At 48.9% G+C, this 19,853-nt stretch overlaps 1 non-coding gene across 1 annotated transcript; it reads left to right on the top strand.

Moving 5' to 3' along the window:
- The first annotated feature begins 218 nt into the window (after positions 1-218).
- Positions 219-325, top strand: LOC117099555. Its single transcript, XR_004443879.1, has one exon. It is a non-coding gene; the product is annotated as a U6 spliceosomal RNA (small nuclear RNA).
- The last annotated feature ends 19,528 nt before the right edge of the window (positions 326-19,853 follow it).

Below are 19,853 nucleotides of genomic sequence, written 5' to 3'. Positions count from 1 at the left end.
GTATTACCTTTGTTTTTAAAATAATTTAATTATATGTTTATATAATTTAATTTTTAGTGGTGACAGTGTTTAACAAGCAGCCTGCAAAATTCCTGAAAATGGAACACTTGGCTCTCACAAGCCTATTGGACTGGCTCCAGCACACCACCGCCTGTGCCTGTGCCATCTCCCATAACACTCCCTGGCAAACGCCAAGTCACTCTTTAAGACTTAGTGTCATACTCACTTCAGCAGCACATGTACTAAAATTGGAACGATACAGAGAAGATTAGCAGGGTCCCTGCGTAAGGATGACAGGCAAATTTGTGAAGCGTTCCATATACACACACACACACACACCACACACACACACACACATATATATATATATTTTTTTTTTTTTTTTTCTCCCTGAGATGAAGTCTTACTCTGTCGCCCAGGCTAGAGTGCAGTGGCACGATCTCACTGCAACCTCTGCCTCCCAGGTTCAGGCAATTCTGCCTCAGCCTCCTGAGTAGCTGGGATTACAGACACGCACCATGCCCACCTAATTTTTGTATTTTTATTACAGACAGGGTTTCACCATGTTGGCCAGCCTGGTCTCAAACTCCTCATCTCATGATCCACCCACCTCGACCTCCCAAAGTGCTGGGATTACAAGCATGAGCCACCTTGCCCGGTCTCCATATTTTTTTTTTTAAAGAAAGGAAAGAAAGAATCTTAGGGTCCACATTACCTGCTGCCTGGCTCCCCTAAACTGGATGTGGTGCCTTCGATGGGTTCTCACAGCCATGTAGGCTTTTCTCTCTCATAGCCACTAAGGGCTAGACTACTCCACTTATTTTCTTGCAATGAAATGCGTGCATGCACGTGCATTGCATGCCATTAAAAGGCATGCAATGAAGTAGGAAGGGGCTGAGGGGCCTTGCAGAGGGATACTGGGGCAAAAAGACAGAATTAGGGAAGTAGGGTCTGATGAGAGGGGCTTCATCCAGGAGCTCAGAATGTCTGGGAGGGCAGGGTCAGAATGCCCCCTAGTTGTTGTGGGGGCCTTTGGGTTGAGACGGCTGATCTACTGGCATCCTAAAGCACCACCCTGGCCCCACAAGGTGCAGGTTTCCCCTCTCCACTCCACTCAGCCTGCATCGCAGCTAGTTTCTCTCAGCTCCCTTGGACTTCAGAAGGAACTTATAAGGGAGCCTTCCTGGTCTTCAGTGATCAGGTCAGGAGACGCTTTGTCTTCGGGCTCCCTTTGGTAGGTAGTGACCAAGGAGATTCTCCCCATTTCACAGAGGAACAACTGAGGCACAGAGCCAGCCTCACCCAAGCCTCAGATATCCCAGGGCTTCCCCTTCAGCTGCAAATCCTCCGAACCATGGCTACCGGCCTAGACTACCCCGTTCCCAAGGTCATCCCATCCATCTCCCTCCCTTGCCTTCTTTTTTTCTTTTCCACACCTTTGTTTGTTTGTTTGTTTGTTTTCTTTTCCTCCCCTGCCTTCTAACAAGACAGCCCCCTCTCCCATGGAGGGGCTGAGTGGTATGCCTTTTCCCTTCCCTCCTCAGAGGCAGCCCAAATAGGCCCCTCATTCTCCCTAATCTGCCATCGCCTGCCCTTTTTTTTTTTTTTTTTTGAGACAGAGTCTTGCTCTGTCACCCAGGCTGGAGTGCAGTGGTGTGATCCTGGCTCACTGCAACCTCTGCCTCCTGGGTTCAACCAATTCTCCTGCCTCAGCCTCCCAAGTAGCTGGGATTACAGGCACACGCCACCACACCCGGCTAATTTTGTATTTTTAGTAGAAACAGGGTTTCACCATGTTGGCCAGGATGGTCTCGAGCTCTTGACCTCGTGATCCACCTGCCTGGGCCTCCCAAAGTGCTGAGGTTACAGGTGTGAGCCACCACACCCGGTCTGCCCTTCCTATAGTCTAACCTGAATTGCTCCTGCTTTCATGACACTGTCTTTCCTTCCCAGAAGGGGATCTGGGGTCCCACCCTACGAGTGACCTCATCAAGGGGCTGTTCTCCACCCTCCAGCCCATCCCCAGCCCTACCGCAGAGCCAGGACCTAGCCTAGCCCAGCATCTGTCTCTGCAGTTCCTGGAGACAGTCACCAGGTAAGGGCAGCCAGCCTGCTGTAGCCACCTCTCCCACCCCTGATCTTTGCCTTGGATCTGCCCCTGTCTCCTAGTTCTCCAGAACACACACCCCACCCTGGGGCCGAGGCTCCACTGTCCACCTGTCCAGACTTGCCTTCTGTCCTATGGGCTGGCACGCCCAACCCAGCCAGTGCCCTGTGGTAGAATGTCTCACTCAGGTCAGAGAGAACAGCAGGAAGAGGGATCTTGAGGGGGCACCTTCCACCCATCCCCATGGCTGACACTGCTTCCGCAACTTGGGAAGGTCCATGAAGGTCCTCAGGACCCAGTTCACCAAACTCCTCAAGCTTTATAGGTAGGCGGAGTAAGGCCCTGAGGGCCAGACCAAGGCCTCAGGGTGGGTTAGTGGCTGGGACAAGACTAGATCCCAGGCTAGATCTTATGCAAGGGAAGGCCTCCCATCCCTACACAGGAAGACTTCTTCCCACAGACAGCCTCCAGGGAGGAGACTCAGAGGGCTCCCCTGAGAGAGTGAGGGTGCTAGAGGAGTTACAGGGAGGTGAGTCCCAGTCCAGGAGAGACAGTCTTGCCCTGCAGAGTTTTGGGAGGTTGGATGCTTCCCAGCTCAGTGCTGAGGGAAGGAAAACAGACCAACTCACCCAGTAATTAGTGCTCCTTACTGGCGGCATACTTAAATGGGGGCGTGGGGATGAGTGCTGTCCTCCCCAGGGGCCGGCAATAGGGGGTACATCACTGGCAATGAATTTAAAAACAATAAAACTGACTAAAAGTCAGTCTGCTTCTTGTTGTCACCATCAGCAGCAATGTTAGACAACGTCAGTGGTAACATACACCGATGGGGTGAACCAACTGCCCCTCCCCTTAGTACACCACAGTTCCTATCTATATATTCACCCCCAAATTCCTGCCAATCAAACCTACATGATTTCTTAGATCCTAAGGCAATTAAGCCTTCTTTGGAGCATGTATGGGTCCTTTTAGGACATTTTTTTCTGAATGTCTACCGAGCATCTTAAGAAATGTTAATGTGCCAGACACAGTGGCTCAGGACTTTGGAAGGCTGAGGTGGGTGGATCACCTGAGGTCTGGCCAACATGGTGAAACCTCATCTGCACTAAAAATACAAAAATTTGCTGGGCGTGGTGGTGGGCACCTGTAATTCGAGCTACTTGGGAGGCTGAGGCAAGAGAATCGCTTGAACCCAGGAGGTGGAGGTTGCAGTGAGCCGAGATTGGACCACTGCACTCCAGCCTGGGTGACAAGAGTGAAACTCTGTCTCAAAAAAAAAAAAAAAAAAAAAGCAGCAGCAGAAGAAGAAAAAGTGTTAATCAGTTCCTACAAGAGTACTTCATTTATTCATTATTCATTTATTCAGCCATGGGAGCTCTCCCAAGTGCTAGGTAGTAGATGTGCATTGGAGAACAAGTCCCAGTCAGCCCTGGAGGACTTACAAGGCATGTAGGGAAGCTGGTGAGTAAACAAGAAGCTGCAATGTAAGTTTAGCGGTGATAAGCACAGGGATCTGTGGGAGGTGAAAGGACAGCACTGAACCAGGCTTGGGACTTGGGAATATCAGGGATGCCTTCCTGGAGGAAGGGACATCCACTTTAACAGCAGAGATGAGAAAGAGCCAGGCAAAAGGGTGAGGAACAGAAAGAATAGGTCAACTCATGCAAAGGCCCCGAGGGAGCCTGGGAAATGTGTGGCTGGAGCAAGATGGGAGCCCCTGACACTAGAGAGCTAAGCCCGGGCTGGACCATGAATGGTCTTGTACTTGCTCCAGGGAGTGATGGGGGTCACTGAAGGTCTGTAAACAGGGGACTGGCAGGGAAACAGTATATTAGAAAGCTCTAAAGCACTGCTGTAGCTCAGAAGGCACGAATTTGGTAGTAAGAGCAGGAGTGGAGCAAAGAAACTGGTTAGGAGGCAGCTGCAGTAATAAAGGCAGGAGTTGGTGGTAACTGGAACAAAGAGAGTCACATCAGGATTGGAAAAAGGGGCTGGACTGAAGGATGGCGCCAGTGAATGATCAAGTCGGGGTGCAGGTGTGAGAAGTGTGGGGTAGCTCCAGGGTTTCTGGGGGGTGGTGCCCCTCTCTCATGGGAACAAAGGAGGAGGAGCAAGCTTAGTGCATAATCGGGTCTTATTTTCATATTTCTGATAAGATTTTCTCAAGTCTACAGCACTTCCTAAATATGTCATCACATGTGTGAGGTTTTTAGTTTAGTTTAGTTTTTTTACTTTTATTTTTCAGTTTTGTAGATCAAGGCAGCCCCCAAAACATCTTTTCTGTGTAAGGAGAGGTTACTCTGGAAAATTAAAGTAAAAGAGATGAGAGATGTAGCAAAAAAGCACACTTAATTACTCCGCTGCACTTTCCCTATCCCTCTTGCATTCAGCATCTACAAAGTCTGGTGCTTGGAAATAGACAAGAATCCTGGGCCCGGCACAGTGGCTCATGCCTGTAATCCCAGCACTGTGGGAAGCGGAGGCAGATGGATTGCTGGAGGCCAGGAGTTTGAGACGAGGCTGGCCAACATGGAGAAACCCTGTTTCTACTGAAAAATACAAAAATTAGCCAGGTGTGGTGGCACACGCCTGCAATCCCAGCTACTCATGAGGCTGAGGCACGAGAATCGCATGAACCTAGGAGGCGGAGGTTGCAGTGAGCCAAGATTGTGCCACTGCACTCTCCAGCTTGGGCAATAGAGCAAGAGATTGTCTAAAAAAAAAAAAAAAAAGGGAGGCTGAGGCAGGAGAATGGCGTAAACCCGGGAGGCGGAGCTTGCAGTGAGCTGAGATCCGGCCACTGCACTCCAGTCCGGGCGACAGAGCGAGACTCCGCCTCAAAAAAAAAAAAAAAAAAAAAAGAATCCTGGCCTCATAAAACTTACAATCGGCCGGGCGCGGTGGCTCAAGCCTGTAATCCCAGCACTTTGGGAGGCCGAGACGGGCGGATCACGAGGTCAGGAGATGGAGACCATCCTGGCTAACATGGTGAAACGCTGTCTCTACTAAAAAATACAAAAAAAAAAACCTAGCCCGGCGAGGTGGCGGGCGCCTGTAGTCACAGCTACTTGGCAGGCTGAGGCGGAGCCTGCAGTGAGCTGAGATCCGGCCACTGCACTCCAGCCTGGGCGACAGAGCGAGACTCCGTCTCAAAAAAAAAAAAAAAAACTTACAATCTAGGTGCTGGTTTATGCCTTTAATCCCAGTGCTATGGGAGACCAAGGTAGGGGGATTGCTTGAAGCCAGGAGTTCAAGACCAGCCTAGGCAACACAGCACAACCCCTATCTACAAAAAATTTTAAAAATTATCTGGTCATGGTGGCATGGGCATGTAATCCTAGCTACTTTTAAGGCTGAGGCAGGAGGCTGCAATGAGTCATGATCCAGTCACTGAACTCCAGTCTGGGTGACAAAGCAAGACTCTGTATCTAAAAAAAAAAAAAGAAAAAAAAAGAATTTACAATCTCATAAATCAAAAGTAATATAGGATTATAAAATACTGACATGGCCTGGTTAGGTGACTCCTGCCTGTCATCCCAGCACTTTGGGAGGCCAAGGCAGGCAGATCACCTGAGGTCAGGAGTTTGAGACCAGCCTGGTCAACATGGTGAAACCCTGTCTTTACCAAAAATACAAAAATTAGCAAGGGGTGGTGGCACACACCTGTGATCCCAGTGACTTGGGAGGTTGAGGCAGGAGAATTGCTTGAACCCAGGAGGGAGAGGTTGCATTAGCCGAGATCGTGCCACTGCACTCCAGCCTGGGTGACAGAGCAAGACTCTGTCTCAAAAAAAATAGTAAGGCTGGGCACGGTGGCTCACACCCGTAATCCCAGCATTTTGGGAGGCCGAGGCGGGCAGATCATGAGGTCAGGAGATTGAGACCATCCTAGTGAACACAGTGAAACCCTGTTTCTACTAAAAATACAAAAAATTAGCCGGGTGTGGTGGCGGACGCCTGTAGTCCCAGCTACTTGAAAGGCTGAGGCAGAAGAATGGTGTGAACCCGGGAGGCGGAGGTTGCAGTGAGCCGAGATCGTGCCACTGTACTCCAGCCTGGGCGACAGAGCCAGACTTTGTCTCAAAAAACAATAAATAAATTAATTAATTAATAATAATAATGGCACTTTCACATAAAACATTTTTTTTTTGAGATAGAGCTTTGCTCATTTTGCCTAGGCTGAAGTACAGTGGTGCAATCTCTCTGCTCACTGCAACCTCCTGGATTCAAGCAATTCTGCCTCAGTCTCCCAAGTAACTGGGATCACAGCCGCCTGCCATCACTCCCAGCTAATTTTTTGTATTTAGTAGAGATGGGGTTTCACCATGTTGGTCAGGCTGACCTCGAACTCCTGACCTCAGGTGATCCACCCGCTTCGGCCTCTTAAAGTGCTGGGATTACAGGCATGAGCCACCATGCCCAGCCCCTTGCTCTGTTGCCCAGGTTAGAGTGCAGTGGTGTGATCTCAGCTCACTTCAGCCTCCAACTCCTAGGTTCAAGCAATTTTTCTGCCTCAGCCTCCCGAGGAGCTGGGATTACAGGCACATGCCACCATTCCTGGCTAATATTTGTATTTTTAGTAGAGACAAGGTTTCACCATGTTGGCAAAGCTGGTCTCGAACTTCTAAACTTGGGTGATCCACCCTTCTTGGCCTCCCAAAGGGCTGGGATTACAAGTGTGAAGATGCGAGCCACTGCACCTGGCCATTTTTGCCTCTTTTTTAAAAATAAATACATAGCTTTTATTCTAAATGTAATAATGCCCACCAAAGAAAATGTGAAAACTACAAGTAAAAACAAATTGCTCACAATTCAGAAATAATATCATGCCTATTAATGCTTTCACTTCTTTTCATCCATTAATCTAAGTGCTCTGTTGACATAAATGAAAATAATTCCACATAAGCCTGTTTGTATAATGCTCTTTTTAGCTAATGCTGTGAGGATAGAATAATTATCAACTCCAAAAGTATTATTTTAATAACTAAGAGACAACCCATACTTTAACTATCTTCTGTCACTGAGTATTTAGCTTGTTTCCAACTTTTAAATTTTTTCTTTCTTTATTCATAAATATACATTTGTATTTCAGTGTTTCAACATTATAAATAGCATTGGAATGATCTTTGGGCAAAGGCTTTGTTTGTCTCTGCAAATACTTTCCCAAGGATCATCCTCAGAAATAAAATAGCTGAGGAAGGAATATGAGAAATATCCAGGTTTGTTTTAATTTTTAATCCTCTATATATTTACCTTTTTTTTTTTTTTTTGAGACAGGGTCTTTGTTGTGCAAGCTGGAGTGCTGTGGCACGATCTTGGCTCACTGCAACCTCTGCCTCCCTGATTCAAGCAATTCTCATGCCTCAGCCTCCGGAGTAGCTGGGATTACAGGCGTCTGTCACCACGCCCAGCTAATTTTTGTATTTTTTGTAGAGATGGAGTTTCATCTTGTTGGCCAGGCTGGTCTTGAATTCCTGACCTCAAGTGATCTGCCCGCCTTGGTCTCCCAAGGTGCTGGGATTACAGATGTGAGCCACCTCACCTGCCTATATTTACCTCTTGAATCCATCGATTTTATGGCATGAGGTGAGAATCTAGTTTTTGCTTTCCAGAGGTGAGAAGAAGGGGTCTTCTTCAGGAACCCCGAGCCCCGTCCTCTTAGCCCTCAGTTTCTTGAAACTCCCTTGGAGAACAGAAGGTGAAGTACAGATTTGACACGCCATGCCCAGATTCCCTTTGCCCTAATTACAAGAAAGTGTTTTCCCTGTTCCATGAGTAACTGCCTTTCTCTAAGTGGCCTCACTCTGATGAGTAACTGAAAATGTACTTCTCTTTTTGAACTTTGTCAGAAGTGTCCATGCCAAAAAGCCTTGTAATGCTCGAAAGTACATAAAATAGAAAGGGACAGCAAAAATAAAACAGGAAACAAACAAGTTAATCAAGTGCCCAGCACACGTTAAGGACTCAGTAAATGATATATGTTCACTCAATAGACATTTATGGATTTCCTACTGGAAGTCAGGCACTATGGGGACATGGCAGTGACCAAGATACAGTTACTGCCCTCCCACAGCATCCTGCCTGGTGGACGAGACAGCCTTAAACACATGATTACACAAATGGTGGTTAGTTATAAGTGTTAAGTGTCAAGGTACTGGGGGACTATCACATCAGGATAAGGGGACATAGATGAATTATAAGGATACATTGGGGTCGGGCATGGTGTTTCATGCCTGTAATCCCAGCACTTTTGGAGGCCAAGGAGGGCAGATCACCTGAGAACAGGAATTTGAGACCAGCCTGGCCAACATAGTGACACCCTGTCTCTACTAAAAATATAAAATTAGCCGGGTGTGGTGGCACGTACCTGTAATCCCAGCTACTCAGGAGGCTGAGGCAGGAGAATTACTTGAACCTGGGAGGCGGAGGTTGCAGTGAGCTGAGATCGGGCCATTGCACTCCAGCCTGGGCGACAGAGCGAGACTCTGTCTCAAAAAAAAAAGAAAAAGAAAAAGAAAAAACACAGGTGGGGTACGGTGGCTCACACCTGTAATCCCAGCACTTTGGGAGGCTGAGGTGGGCAGATCACCTGAGGTCAGGAGTTCGACACCAGCCTGGCCAACATGGTGAAACCCCATCTCTACTAAAAATACAAAAAAATTAGCTAGGCATGGTGGTGCACACCTGTAATCCCAGCTACTTGGGAGGCTGAGGCAGGAGAATCGCTTGAACCTGGGATGTGGAGGTTGCAGTGAGCCGAGATCTTGCCATTGCACTGCAGCATGGGGGACAGAGTAAGGTTCCGTCTCAAAAAAAAAGTGGGGGGATATATTGGGGAATTCTAAAAAGGTAAATAATTGTCATCTTAATAAATGGAGATTTTAGGGCCAGGCTGGGCAGAGGCAACTGCCAGGTGTCATGAGTGCATGCAGAGAAGATTCAGGGCTTCCTGGAAAAGACTTCTGCATGGTATTCCTTCAATACCCTGGGAATAAGTGCCTAAGCCCAAGGCCTAGCCCACCTAGGGGTCAAAATGAAGCATCCCTGGCCAGGGCAGATGGCAAAGCTAACTGTGGCAAATCCAGGTCAGGAAGCCCAGAGGAGGCCAGACGCTGGAAAGGCAGGGGCAGAGTCTCAAATGTGGGCACATGCTTAGCATGTCAAAGGGAAAGACACCAAGGGGACCTAGGTGAGGGGCTTGAGATCAGAGGATGTAAATGATGATAGGGAGGAGGCAGAAATAGGGCAGTAGTGGTTGACTAACAAAGGGGCAGGGGGAGGGTGGTGACAGTCCAGAGGACTTAGAGATGATGGGGACTGAGACAGGTGGTAAGAGCTGGGAGACTATGTTAGGGCTGTGGCAACAAAGGTGACAAGGTGACAGGGTCAGGTGGACACAGTCAAGGTGACAGGAGAGATGGGAATGAACTAGCAAGTGACAGGTTGGGTTGGAGGTGGTTGACGAAGAGTTGGTCCAGATAGCAACAGGCTTAGGCATGGGGCAGGGGCAGGGATGGCGACAATGCTCGAGAAGGTAACATGGTGATGAGAACTGGGTCAAGTGACAGCATGGGTAAGAAAGAGGCAGTGGTTGTGATGCAGGGATGATGGTGAGGGTGACAAATGAGTGACAGGGTCAGAGAGGAGTGATGACCATCAAGGTGACCCAGGGGTGACAGGAAGTGTGGGTGGTGATGATGTCTGTGCCAGTAGCAAGTCAGAGACACCTACCTAGCCTCCCTCCCCTGGGCCTGTTTCAACAGCGGAACTGTTCCCTAGGCCGCAGGTCTCATGACTCAGTACCATGTATCAGCCATGCCTTCGATAAGATCTCTAGGTGCAGCCACAGCCATGGGGGCAGGCTGGGTGCCTGTATTGGCTGTGCCCAGGCCCATCGAGGGACCCAGGCACGGAACCTTAATGTCATCTCTGCCTCCTCCCTCCTGGTTCCACATCCACTCCAATCTGGGGTTGGCCACGAACACTTAGCCTCCTTCTCCTTACAGGCTACGAAAGTTTTAGCCAGGGCTTTGTCTATTCCACCAGGCTTCTTCCACAGCTGACCCCATTAGAAGTGTCTAGGCCTCTAATTCTTTCTCATAACTATCCCCTGTGGGGAGAGAGAAAGGAAGGTGGACTTCAAGAGGGTTCTGAATAATCCCATCCATTCATCCCACAAATATTTATTAAACTCCTTGAAAGGTACTAGGGGCTGACTTTCACAACCAGACCTCTTTCCTGTCTCCATGAAGCTCAGTCTGGAAGAACAATGGCAGCGAATGGCAGCCACCATCGGGACTGCGCTATTCACTAGTAACAGAGTGGGGCAAACTTTTTTTTTTTTTTTTGAGATAGGGTCTCACTCAGTCACTCAGGCTGGAGTGCAGTGTTATGATCATGGCTCACTGCAGCCTTGACCTCCTGGGCTCGAGCGATCCTCCTGCCTCAGCCCCCTGAATAGCTGAGACTACAGGTGTGTGCCACAGCACCTGGCTATTTCTCTTTATTTTCTGTAGAGACAGAGTCTCACTATGTTGCCCAGACTGGTGCAAACGGCTTTTTAAACCCTGAAGAGACCAAGCACGGTGGCTCACGCCTGTAATCCCAGCACTTTGGGAGGCCAAGGAGGGCGAATCACTCGAGGTCAGGAGTTCGAAACCAGCCTGACCAACGTGAAGAAACCCCATCTCTACTAAAAACACAAAATTAGCCAGGCGTGGTGGCGCATGCCTGTAATCCCAGCTACTCAGGAGGCTGAGGAAGGAGAATTGCTTGAATCCGGGAGGTGGAGGTTGCAGTGAGCCAAGATCACATAGTTGTACTCCAGCCTGGGCAACAAGAGCGAAACTCCATCTCAACAACAACAAAAAAACCCTGAAGAGAGTGGGTTCCATTAAAGGAAATCTTGGGGGACTCTGCCAGTGACCCTTTGGCTCAGCTAAACACTTTATAAAAAGTAATTTAGAGTATAGTGACCAATCAGGAGGGAGAAAGTAAAGAGGTGGGGGATGGGAGGGTAGAGAAAACCAGCAGTGTGGCCAGAGGCAGGAGCACTAAGTGGGGAGAAGGGGCCAGGGAGAAATAGCCCCTGGTGGAGGAGCCAAAATGATTTCGAAGAACAGAGATGTTTAATACTCAGTCTGAATGTGTTGTATAAAGTAAATTCCCACCAGGCACGGAGGCTTACACCTATATTCCCAGCACTTTGGTAGGCCGAGGCGGGCAGATCATTTGAGGTTGGGTATCGGGAGAACCTGCTCGCGATGGTTACGTGGATTCTTTTCTATTTCCTAAGTGTCTAGGCTGGTTCGAGAAATAAAGGGAAAGAGCACAAGAAAGAGAAATTTAAAGCTGGGTGTCTGGGGGAGACATCACATGTCGGCAGGATCCATGATGTTCCCTGAGCCATAAAACCAGCAAGCTTTTATTAACAATTTTCAAAAGGGGAGGGAGTGCACGAATAGGGTGTGGGTCACAGAGATCACATACTTTACAAGGTAATAAAATATCACAAAGGAAATGGAGGCAGGGCGGGATCACAGGACCACCAGATGAGGCGAAATTAAAATTGCTAATGAAGTTTCCGGCGCGCATTGTTATTGATAACATCTTATCAGGAGACAGGGTTTGAGAGCAGACAATCTGTCTGACCAAAATTTATTAGGCGGGAATTTCCTCGTCCTAATAAGCCTGGGAGCGCTACAGGAGACCAGGGCTTATTTCATCCCTTTGGCTTCGACCATAAAAGACAGCACGCCTTGAGGGGGCTGTTCCTAGGCCTACCCTCAGGGCGCTTTCTCTTTCTCAGGGATGTTCCTTGCTAAGAAAAAGAATTCAGCGATATTTCTCCTATTTGCTTTTGAAAGAGGAGAAATATAGCTCTGTTCCGTCCAGCTCACCAGCGGCCAGTTCAAAGTTACCTCTCTTGTTCCCTAAACTTATCGCTGTTATCCTGTTCTTTTTTTTAAGATGCCCAGATTTCATATTGTTCAAACACACATGCTCTACAAACAATTTGTGCACTTGACACAATCATCACAGGGTCCTGAGGCGACATTCATCCTCCTCAGTTTACAAAGAAGATGACGGGATTAAGAGATTAAAGTAAAGACAGGCATAGGAAATCACAAGGGTATTGACTGGGGAAGTGATAAGTGTCCCTGAAATCTTCACAATTTATGTTCAGAGATTGCAGTAAATACAGGCATAAGAAATTATAAAAGTATTAATTTGGGGAACTAATAAATGTCCATGAAATTTTCACAATTTATGTTCTTCTGCCATGGCTTCAGCCGGTCCCTCCATTCAGGGTCCCTGACTTCCCGCAACAGTTGGGAGTTTGAGACCAGCCTGGGCAATATGGAGAAACCCCATCTCTACTAAAAATACAAAAAATTAGCCAGGCGTAGTGGCGCATGCCTGTAATCCCAGATACTTGGGAGACTGAGGCAGGAGAATTGCTTGAACCCAGGAGGTGGAGGTTGCAGTGAGCCAAGATCATGCCACTGGACTCCAGTCTGGCAACAGAGTGAGACTCTGTCACAAAAAAAATAAAAGAAGTTTGTTCCTTCCTTCTTATTGAGATATACTTCTTCACATGCCATAATATTTACCCTTCTAAATTTTACAAGTTAGTGGTTTTTAGTGTATTCACACAGTTATGCAACCTTTATCACTGCCTAATTCCAGAACATCTCATCACTCTAAAAAGACAACTCATGCCCATTAGGAGTCAATCCTCATCTGCCCCAGCCCCTGGCAACCACTAATCTACTTTCTGTCAGTATAGATTTGCCCATTCTGACATTTTATACAACATGTAGCCTTCTGACATTTTATACAACATGTAGCCAACTGGCTTCTTTCACTTAGCATACTGTTTCCAAGGTTAATCCGTGTTGTAGCACACATAAGGAATTTCTTTTTTTTTTTTTTTTTTTTGATACAGAGTCTCACTCTGTTGCCCAAGCTGGAGTGCAGCTGCACAATCACAGCTCACTGCAGCTTCGACCTACTGGGATCAAGCAATCTTCCCGCCCCAACCTCCTGAGTAGCTGGGACTACAGGCATGCACCACCATGCCCACATAATTTTTTTTTTTGTAGAGATGAGGTTTCACCATGTTTCCCAGGCTGGTCTCAAACTCCTCGGCTCAAGTGATTCACCCACCTTGGCCTCCCAAAGTATTGGGATTATAGGCATGAGCCATCACACCCAGTCAGAGATTCCTTTTCTTCTTTTTTTTTTTTTTTTTTTTTTGAGGCGGAGTCTCGCTCTGTTGCCCAGACTGGAGTGCAGTGGCCGGATCTCAGCTCACTGCAAGCTCCGCCTCCCGGGTTTACGCCATTCTCCTGCCTCAGCCTCCCGAGTAGCTGGGACTACAGGCGCCCGCCGCCTCGCCCGGCTAGTTTTTGTATTTTTAGTAGAGACGGGGTTTCACCGTGTTCGCCAGGATGGTCTCGATCTCCTGACCTCGTGATCCGCCCGTCTCAGCCTCCCAAAGTGCTGGGATTACAGGCTTGAGCCACCGCGCCCGGCTACCTTTTCTTCTTTTTTAAGTGGAATTCAGAGAAAAAAGAGCAAGGTACATATCTGAGTTACCATGGTATGTTTCAGGGACCCAAGGGTCCAGGTCAAGATGGTGGCAAAAATGTCAGGACCTCAGCCTTTCCCTCTTTTTTTTTTTTTTTTGAGACGGAGTCTTGCTCTGTCACCCAGGCTAGAGTGCAGTGGCTGGATCGCAGCTCACTGCAAGCTCCGTCTCCCGGGTTTTACGCCATTCTCCTGCCTCAGCCTCCCGAGTAGCTGGGACTACAGGCGCCCGCCACCACACCCGGCTAGTTTTTTGTATTTTTTAGTAGAGACGGGGTTTCACCGTGTTAGCCAGGATGGTCTCGATCTCCTGACCTCGTGATCCGCCCGTCTCGGCCTCCCAAAGTGCTGGGATTACAGGCTTGAGCCACCGCGCCCTGCCGGCCTTTCCCTCTTTGACAGGATCCACTCAGGACAGAATTCTTACTATCTCTTGGCAGGCTTCCCACCTCCCCCAGTCCTGCCCCCAGCAACTATCTTGACCCATCTTTGTTGGTTTGTTTGTTTGTTTGTTTCTTTGTTGTTTTCTTGAGACAGAGTCTCGCTCTGTCACCCAGGCTGGAGTGCAGTAGTGCAATCTTAGCTCATGCAACCTCTGCCTCCTGGGTTCATGCCATTCTCCTGCCTCAGCCTCCCGAGTAGCTGGGATTACAGGTGCCCGCCACCATGCCTGGCGAATTTTTGTATTTTTAGTAGAGACAGGGTTTCGCCTTGTTGACCAGGCTGGTCTTGAACTCCTGACCTCAGAAGATCTGCCCGCCTCAGCTTCCCAAAGTGCTGGGATTACAGATGCATGAGCTACCGCGCCCAGCCTCTGTTTTTTGTTTGTTTGCTTTTTGTGTATTTCTGCTGTTTAAATCCACCTTTCTTAAGTACCATTTTGCACACATTTTCCTACCCCTCTCACTTGCATCTTCTAATTCTTAAACTTGGCATTCCAGGTCCTCACAGCCAAGTCCCCTCCCATTGCTGCTGCCTTCTGGTTTCGTGTGTGACTTTCAGGATCTCTCTGCTTCAGCTATGTCTCTGTCCCTTTTCTCACACCCTGCCTTCTGATGCAATGTCCCCCTGCCGTCTCTCATCTGAATCCAAGGCTGTTAGGACCCTAGAAGAGAATCCAAGAATGCTAGGCCTGGGAAAGGAAATTAAGACTCAAATCATCTCATGCAACGTCCCTGTGGTAGTGAGGGGGAAACTGAGGTAAAGAGTGGTAGTAAGAATTGCTCTGGGTCTCAGAATAACTTGGAGCTCCTGACACCCAGGCCCCTCCCTGCACTGTGTGCATTGGTCTCTATCCAAAGTGGCAACTGGTCCCAAGTTGACTCTTTCCTGACACCCTAGGTTGATGATGGATGAGTTTATAGGGACCCCTAAGCAAGAACGGTAGGAGGCTGTGGTTCTCCAGAACCTCCTTGACCTGGATCCTGCTTAACTTGGCCCCACACACCCTTCTAGTCTCATCTGGCATTCTAAGCTCCAGCAACACTGAACTCTGTCCAGCTCTTGCAGGGCACACTCATCTCCTGCCTTCAGGCTTTGGACAAGCTGTTACCTCTCCCTGGATCAGCCCACAGGCTAATTCCTTCTCATCCTTTAGGTCTCAATATAAAGGTGGAGGGGCATGGGAAGGTGATGTGGGCCTTAAAAGGGCCCCACACTTGATTTAATGTTGTCCAAATTGCCTCTGGTTGCTTGTATTTGCAGTATCCTCCACTAATTAGCCTTTAGGTTCCATGAAGGCAGGAACAGTCCTCAGTTTCTATTTGGGAATCCATTTTTTTCAGAGGAAGTTGACATCTCTCTTGGGACCAGAGGTGGGAAACATGAGGGATGGGCATATGACCAAGCTGATCTAATCAGAGTGCACCTTAGGGTGTGTACTGGAACAGCTGTGACAAAGATATTCCATCTTCCCTGCTGAACTTTAACAAGGAAGCATGTGGCCTGAGAGCCACTGCCAGCTCTCTTGAAACCACAGAGAATCTAGCCTTAGGATGAGGCTGACAGCATGGAAGAAAGAGAGAAGAGACAGAAAGGACATGGATGCTGGATTAAGCCTCACCTGAATTTTTCATCTAAATTTGTCTGTTATGTGAGCCAATTACCACCATTGCCCAAGCCACATTGAGTTAGATTTCTTTTTACTGGCATCCAGATGCTTTTTACCTAATATTGTGGTATATCTTATCACAATTATATAAGATATTAGTCACCATAGTATTTCTGGTGCTTACCATGGCCAGCCTGGCATTGAAAAATAGGTGCTTGGGGCCGGGCACGGTGGCTCAAGCCTGTAATCCCAGCACTTCCAGAGGCCGAGGCGGGCAGATCACGAGGTCAGGAGATCGAGACCATCCTGGCTAACATGGTGAAACCCCGTCTCTACTAAAAAATACAAAAAAAAAAACTAGCCGGGCGAGGTGGCGGGCGCCTGTAGTCCCAGCTACTCGGGAGACTGAGGCAGGAGAATGGCGTGAACCCGGGAGGCGGAGCTTGCAGTGAGCTGAGATCCGGCCACTGCACTCCCGCCCGGGCCACAGAGCAAGACTCCTTCTCAAAAAAAAAAAAAAAAAGAAAAATAGGTGCTTGGGAGGTCGGGAGTGGAAGCTCACACTTGTAATCCCAGCCCTTTGGGAGGCCAAGGTTGGCAGATCACCTGAAGTCAGGAGTTCGAGACCAGCCTGGTCAACATGGTGAAACCCCATGTCTACTAAAAATACAAAAAAATCAGACAGATATGGTGGCAGGCGGCGCCTGTAATCCCAGTTACTCGGGAGGCTGAGGCAGGAGAATCACTTGAACCCAGGAGGCAGAGGCTGCAGGGAGCCACTGAGATCGCACCACTGCACTCCAGCCTGGGCAATAAGAGCGAAACTCCATTTCAAAAAAAAAAAAAAAAGTGTGTGTTCAGGCGAGGTGGTTCATGCCTATAATCCCAGCATTTTGGGAGGCCGAGGCAGAAGGCTCACTTCAAGAGTTAGAGACCCGTCTGAGTAACATAGCAGAACACCGTATCTACAAAAAGCAAAAAAAAAAAATAAATTAGCTCAGTGTGGTGGTACACATCTGTAGTCCCAGCTACTCTAGTGGCTGAGGTGGGAGGATCATTTGACCCCAGGAGGTTGAGGTTGCAGTGAACTGGGATCACACCACTGCACTCCAGCCTGGGAACAGATGGAACCCTGCCTCTAAAAAATAAAAATAAATTTAAAAAACTAAAAAAAGATGCTTAAATGTTTTTTGTTTTGTTTTGTTTTGTTTGAGACGGAGCTTCACTCTGTCAGTCAGGCTGGAGTACAGGGGCATGATCTCAGCTCACTGCAACCTCCTCCTCCCAGGTTCAAGAGATTCTCTTGCCTCAGTCTCCCAAGTAGCTGGGACTGCAGGCGCGTGCCACCATGCCCAGCCAATTTTTGCTTTCTTTTTTTTTTTTTTTTTTTTGAGACGGAGTCTTGCTCTGCCACCCAGGCTGGAGTGCAGTGGCCGGATCTCAGCTCACTGCAAGCTCCACCTCCCGGGTTTACGCCATTCTCCTGCCTTAGCCTCCCGAGTAGCTGTGACTACAGGCGCCCACCACCTCGCCCGGCTAGTTTTTTGTATTTTTTTTTAGTAGAGACGGGGTTTCACCGTGTTAGCCAGGATGGTCTCGATCTCCTGACCTCATGATCCGCCCGCCTCGGCCTCCCAAAGTGCTGGGATTACAGGCTTGAGCCACCGCGCCCGGCCAATTTTTGCTTTCTAGTAGAGACAGGGTCTCATCATGTTGGCCAGGCTGGTCTTGAACTCCTGGCCTCAGGTGATCCACCCACCTTGGCCTCCCAAAGTGCTGGATTACAAGCATGTAATCGGTCAATAAATGTTTGATGAGATAATAAACAAATACATGAGTCAGGTGCTGTGGCTCACGCCTATAATTCCAGCACTTTGGAAGGCTGAGATGGGAGGATCGCTTGAAGCTAGGAGTTCGAGACCAGCCTGAGGAACATGGGAAGACCTCATTTCTACAAAAAAATTTGAAAAATTAGCCAGGCATGGTGGCGCGTAGCTGTGGTGCCAGCTACTCAGAAGGCTGAGGTGAGAGGATCACTGATGGAGACAGAGGCTGCCGTGAGCCACGTTCGTGCCACTGCAATCTAGCCTGGGTGACAGAGCAAGACCTTGTCTCAAAAAAAAAAAAAAAGATCAATAATAAAATAAGGGCCGGGCATGGTAGCTCATGCCTGTAATCCCAGCACTTTGGGAGGCCGAGATGGGCAGGTGTCTTGAGGTCAGGAGTTCGAGACCAGCCTGGCCAACATGGTGAAACCCCGCCTCTACTAAAACTACAAAACAAAATTAGCTGGGTGTGGTGGCAGGTGCCTGTAGTCCTAGCTACTCGGGAGGCTGAGGTGAGAGAATCTCTTGAACTCAGGAGGCGGAGGTTGCAGTGAGCCAAGATCATGCCATTGCACTCCAGCCTGTGCAACAGAGCAAGACTCTGTCTCAAAATAAATAAAAAATAATAATATTAAAATAAACTCTCTAGCAGAAAGGCTGGGAGATACTCTTTTCCACATGAGACTCTTCCAGGAGCCCTTCTGCAGATGTCTGCTGGCCTCCTCAACCCTGTGCCCCTCAAGGGATCCCCTACAGGTCCTCCTCTTTCCTAGCAGGAGTCCAAATCCCTGGGACCGCACAAAGCATTGTCACTTTCTGTTCAGCCCCTGGCAGTTGGACTCGTCGAAGCTTCTCTCTGCAGTCAGGTGTCTCTGGGCTTAGAAGATGTACCCTGAGACTGGGGACCCAGGCCTGGACAGGCCACTGCCTTACCCAGTAGCTTTGTGCAAGTCACCTGTATTTGAGACTCAGCTTCCTGCTCTACAGAACTGCAGTAAGGGTGTGGATCCATTGACTTCAGAGGGTAAGATGGCCCTGACTCTCCTGCTGCCTGCGTTTCTAAACTGTGAGACAGTGGCTGCTCTATCAGTTGGAAATGAGGAGTTTTAGTCTATCCTGCTGTTTGCTTATTCAGCAATTATTTGTCAACAGCTATGGTGTGTGCCTGCCCAGGCACTCGGACTCAGCCACAGTCTACAAACCTCCTGCTTTCCGACCACTTGCTCTGAAAATCTGGGTTGTGATCTCAAAACCTAAAGACTTCCCAACCCCATGTCCTGACCTCTATGTCTCGTTTGGAGTATCGCGACCCTCCACCCCGTACCCCCAGTCCTATGCCCACCTCCACGCACACTGCCGCTCTGTCCGACTCAGTACATCGATGTGTGGCTTCTGGTCCCCACAGGTAGGAGTGTGGGTGAGTGTGTATTGGAGTGTGAGTGCTCCTGTGAGCGTAAGGCTGTGTGCTGTAAGGATGTGGAGTGTGGGTGTGTATCTGAGTGTGTTTACGCATGTGAGTGTGTAATGAGTGACAATCGCTGTCAGGGCTTGTCTGACTGCAGTTGGATCGAATGTGGAGTGAGTGTGGATGAGCCAGTGTGGATGTGCATGATTTTGTGTGAGGATGTGCAAAGCCCCAGTCCCTCGTCAGTCAAAGCAGACACACCCTCACATGCGTATGGGCACATATGCATTCCAAGGGTCGAAGGTGGCTAAGCTGTAAGCCCATCTTCTGATAAGGGAAGACTTTGTCCACAGGCCAGCGATCACTCTCCCCTCCCCACCCCAACATGGAAGTGGGGATCCTGCAGCTAAAGGTCGCCTCTGTCAGGAACGAGTACCCTGAGACTGGGGTCCACAGTCCACCTCCCACCTCAAGCCAGGCCGCCTCCTCCTCTCTCTCGGCTGCTTTCCAGCCCAGCCCTGGCAGTGACCCTGGACTGAGAGGCGAAGGACGGGGTGGTGGCCAGACATTCCAGGTGCCTCCCCGGCTGTGGGGGGCATTTCCATGGAGATGAGCAGCCAGCCATATGAAGATGATTATCAGGGCTCCCAGGGTCCCTTCCCCCAGCCTCTCCCAGACAGACCTCTTTAGCACTAAGCCCTACCAGGAAGTGTGACAAGAACCCACTGCTTCTCACAGGAGCTTCTGAAAAAGGCAGAGACCACAGAGCCATGGGAGTGTCCGCAAAACAGCTTCCCTGACGCAAGAGACCAAAGAAGTTGGCCAAGGCAATTAGAGCTGGTTTAAGGCTTTATCCCCAGAGATCTCTAGAAG

This window comes from Trachypithecus francoisi, unplaced genomic scaffold (assembly GCF_009764315.1).
Source record: "Trachypithecus francoisi isolate TF-2019V2 unplaced genomic scaffold, Tfra_2.0 Lachesis_group16, whole genome shotgun sequence".
NCBI lineage: Eukaryota > Metazoa > Chordata > Mammalia > Primates > Cercopithecidae > Trachypithecus > Trachypithecus francoisi.
The sequence above is the reverse complement of the archived record's forward strand: the minus strand, read 5'-3'. Positions and strand labels throughout refer to the sequence as shown.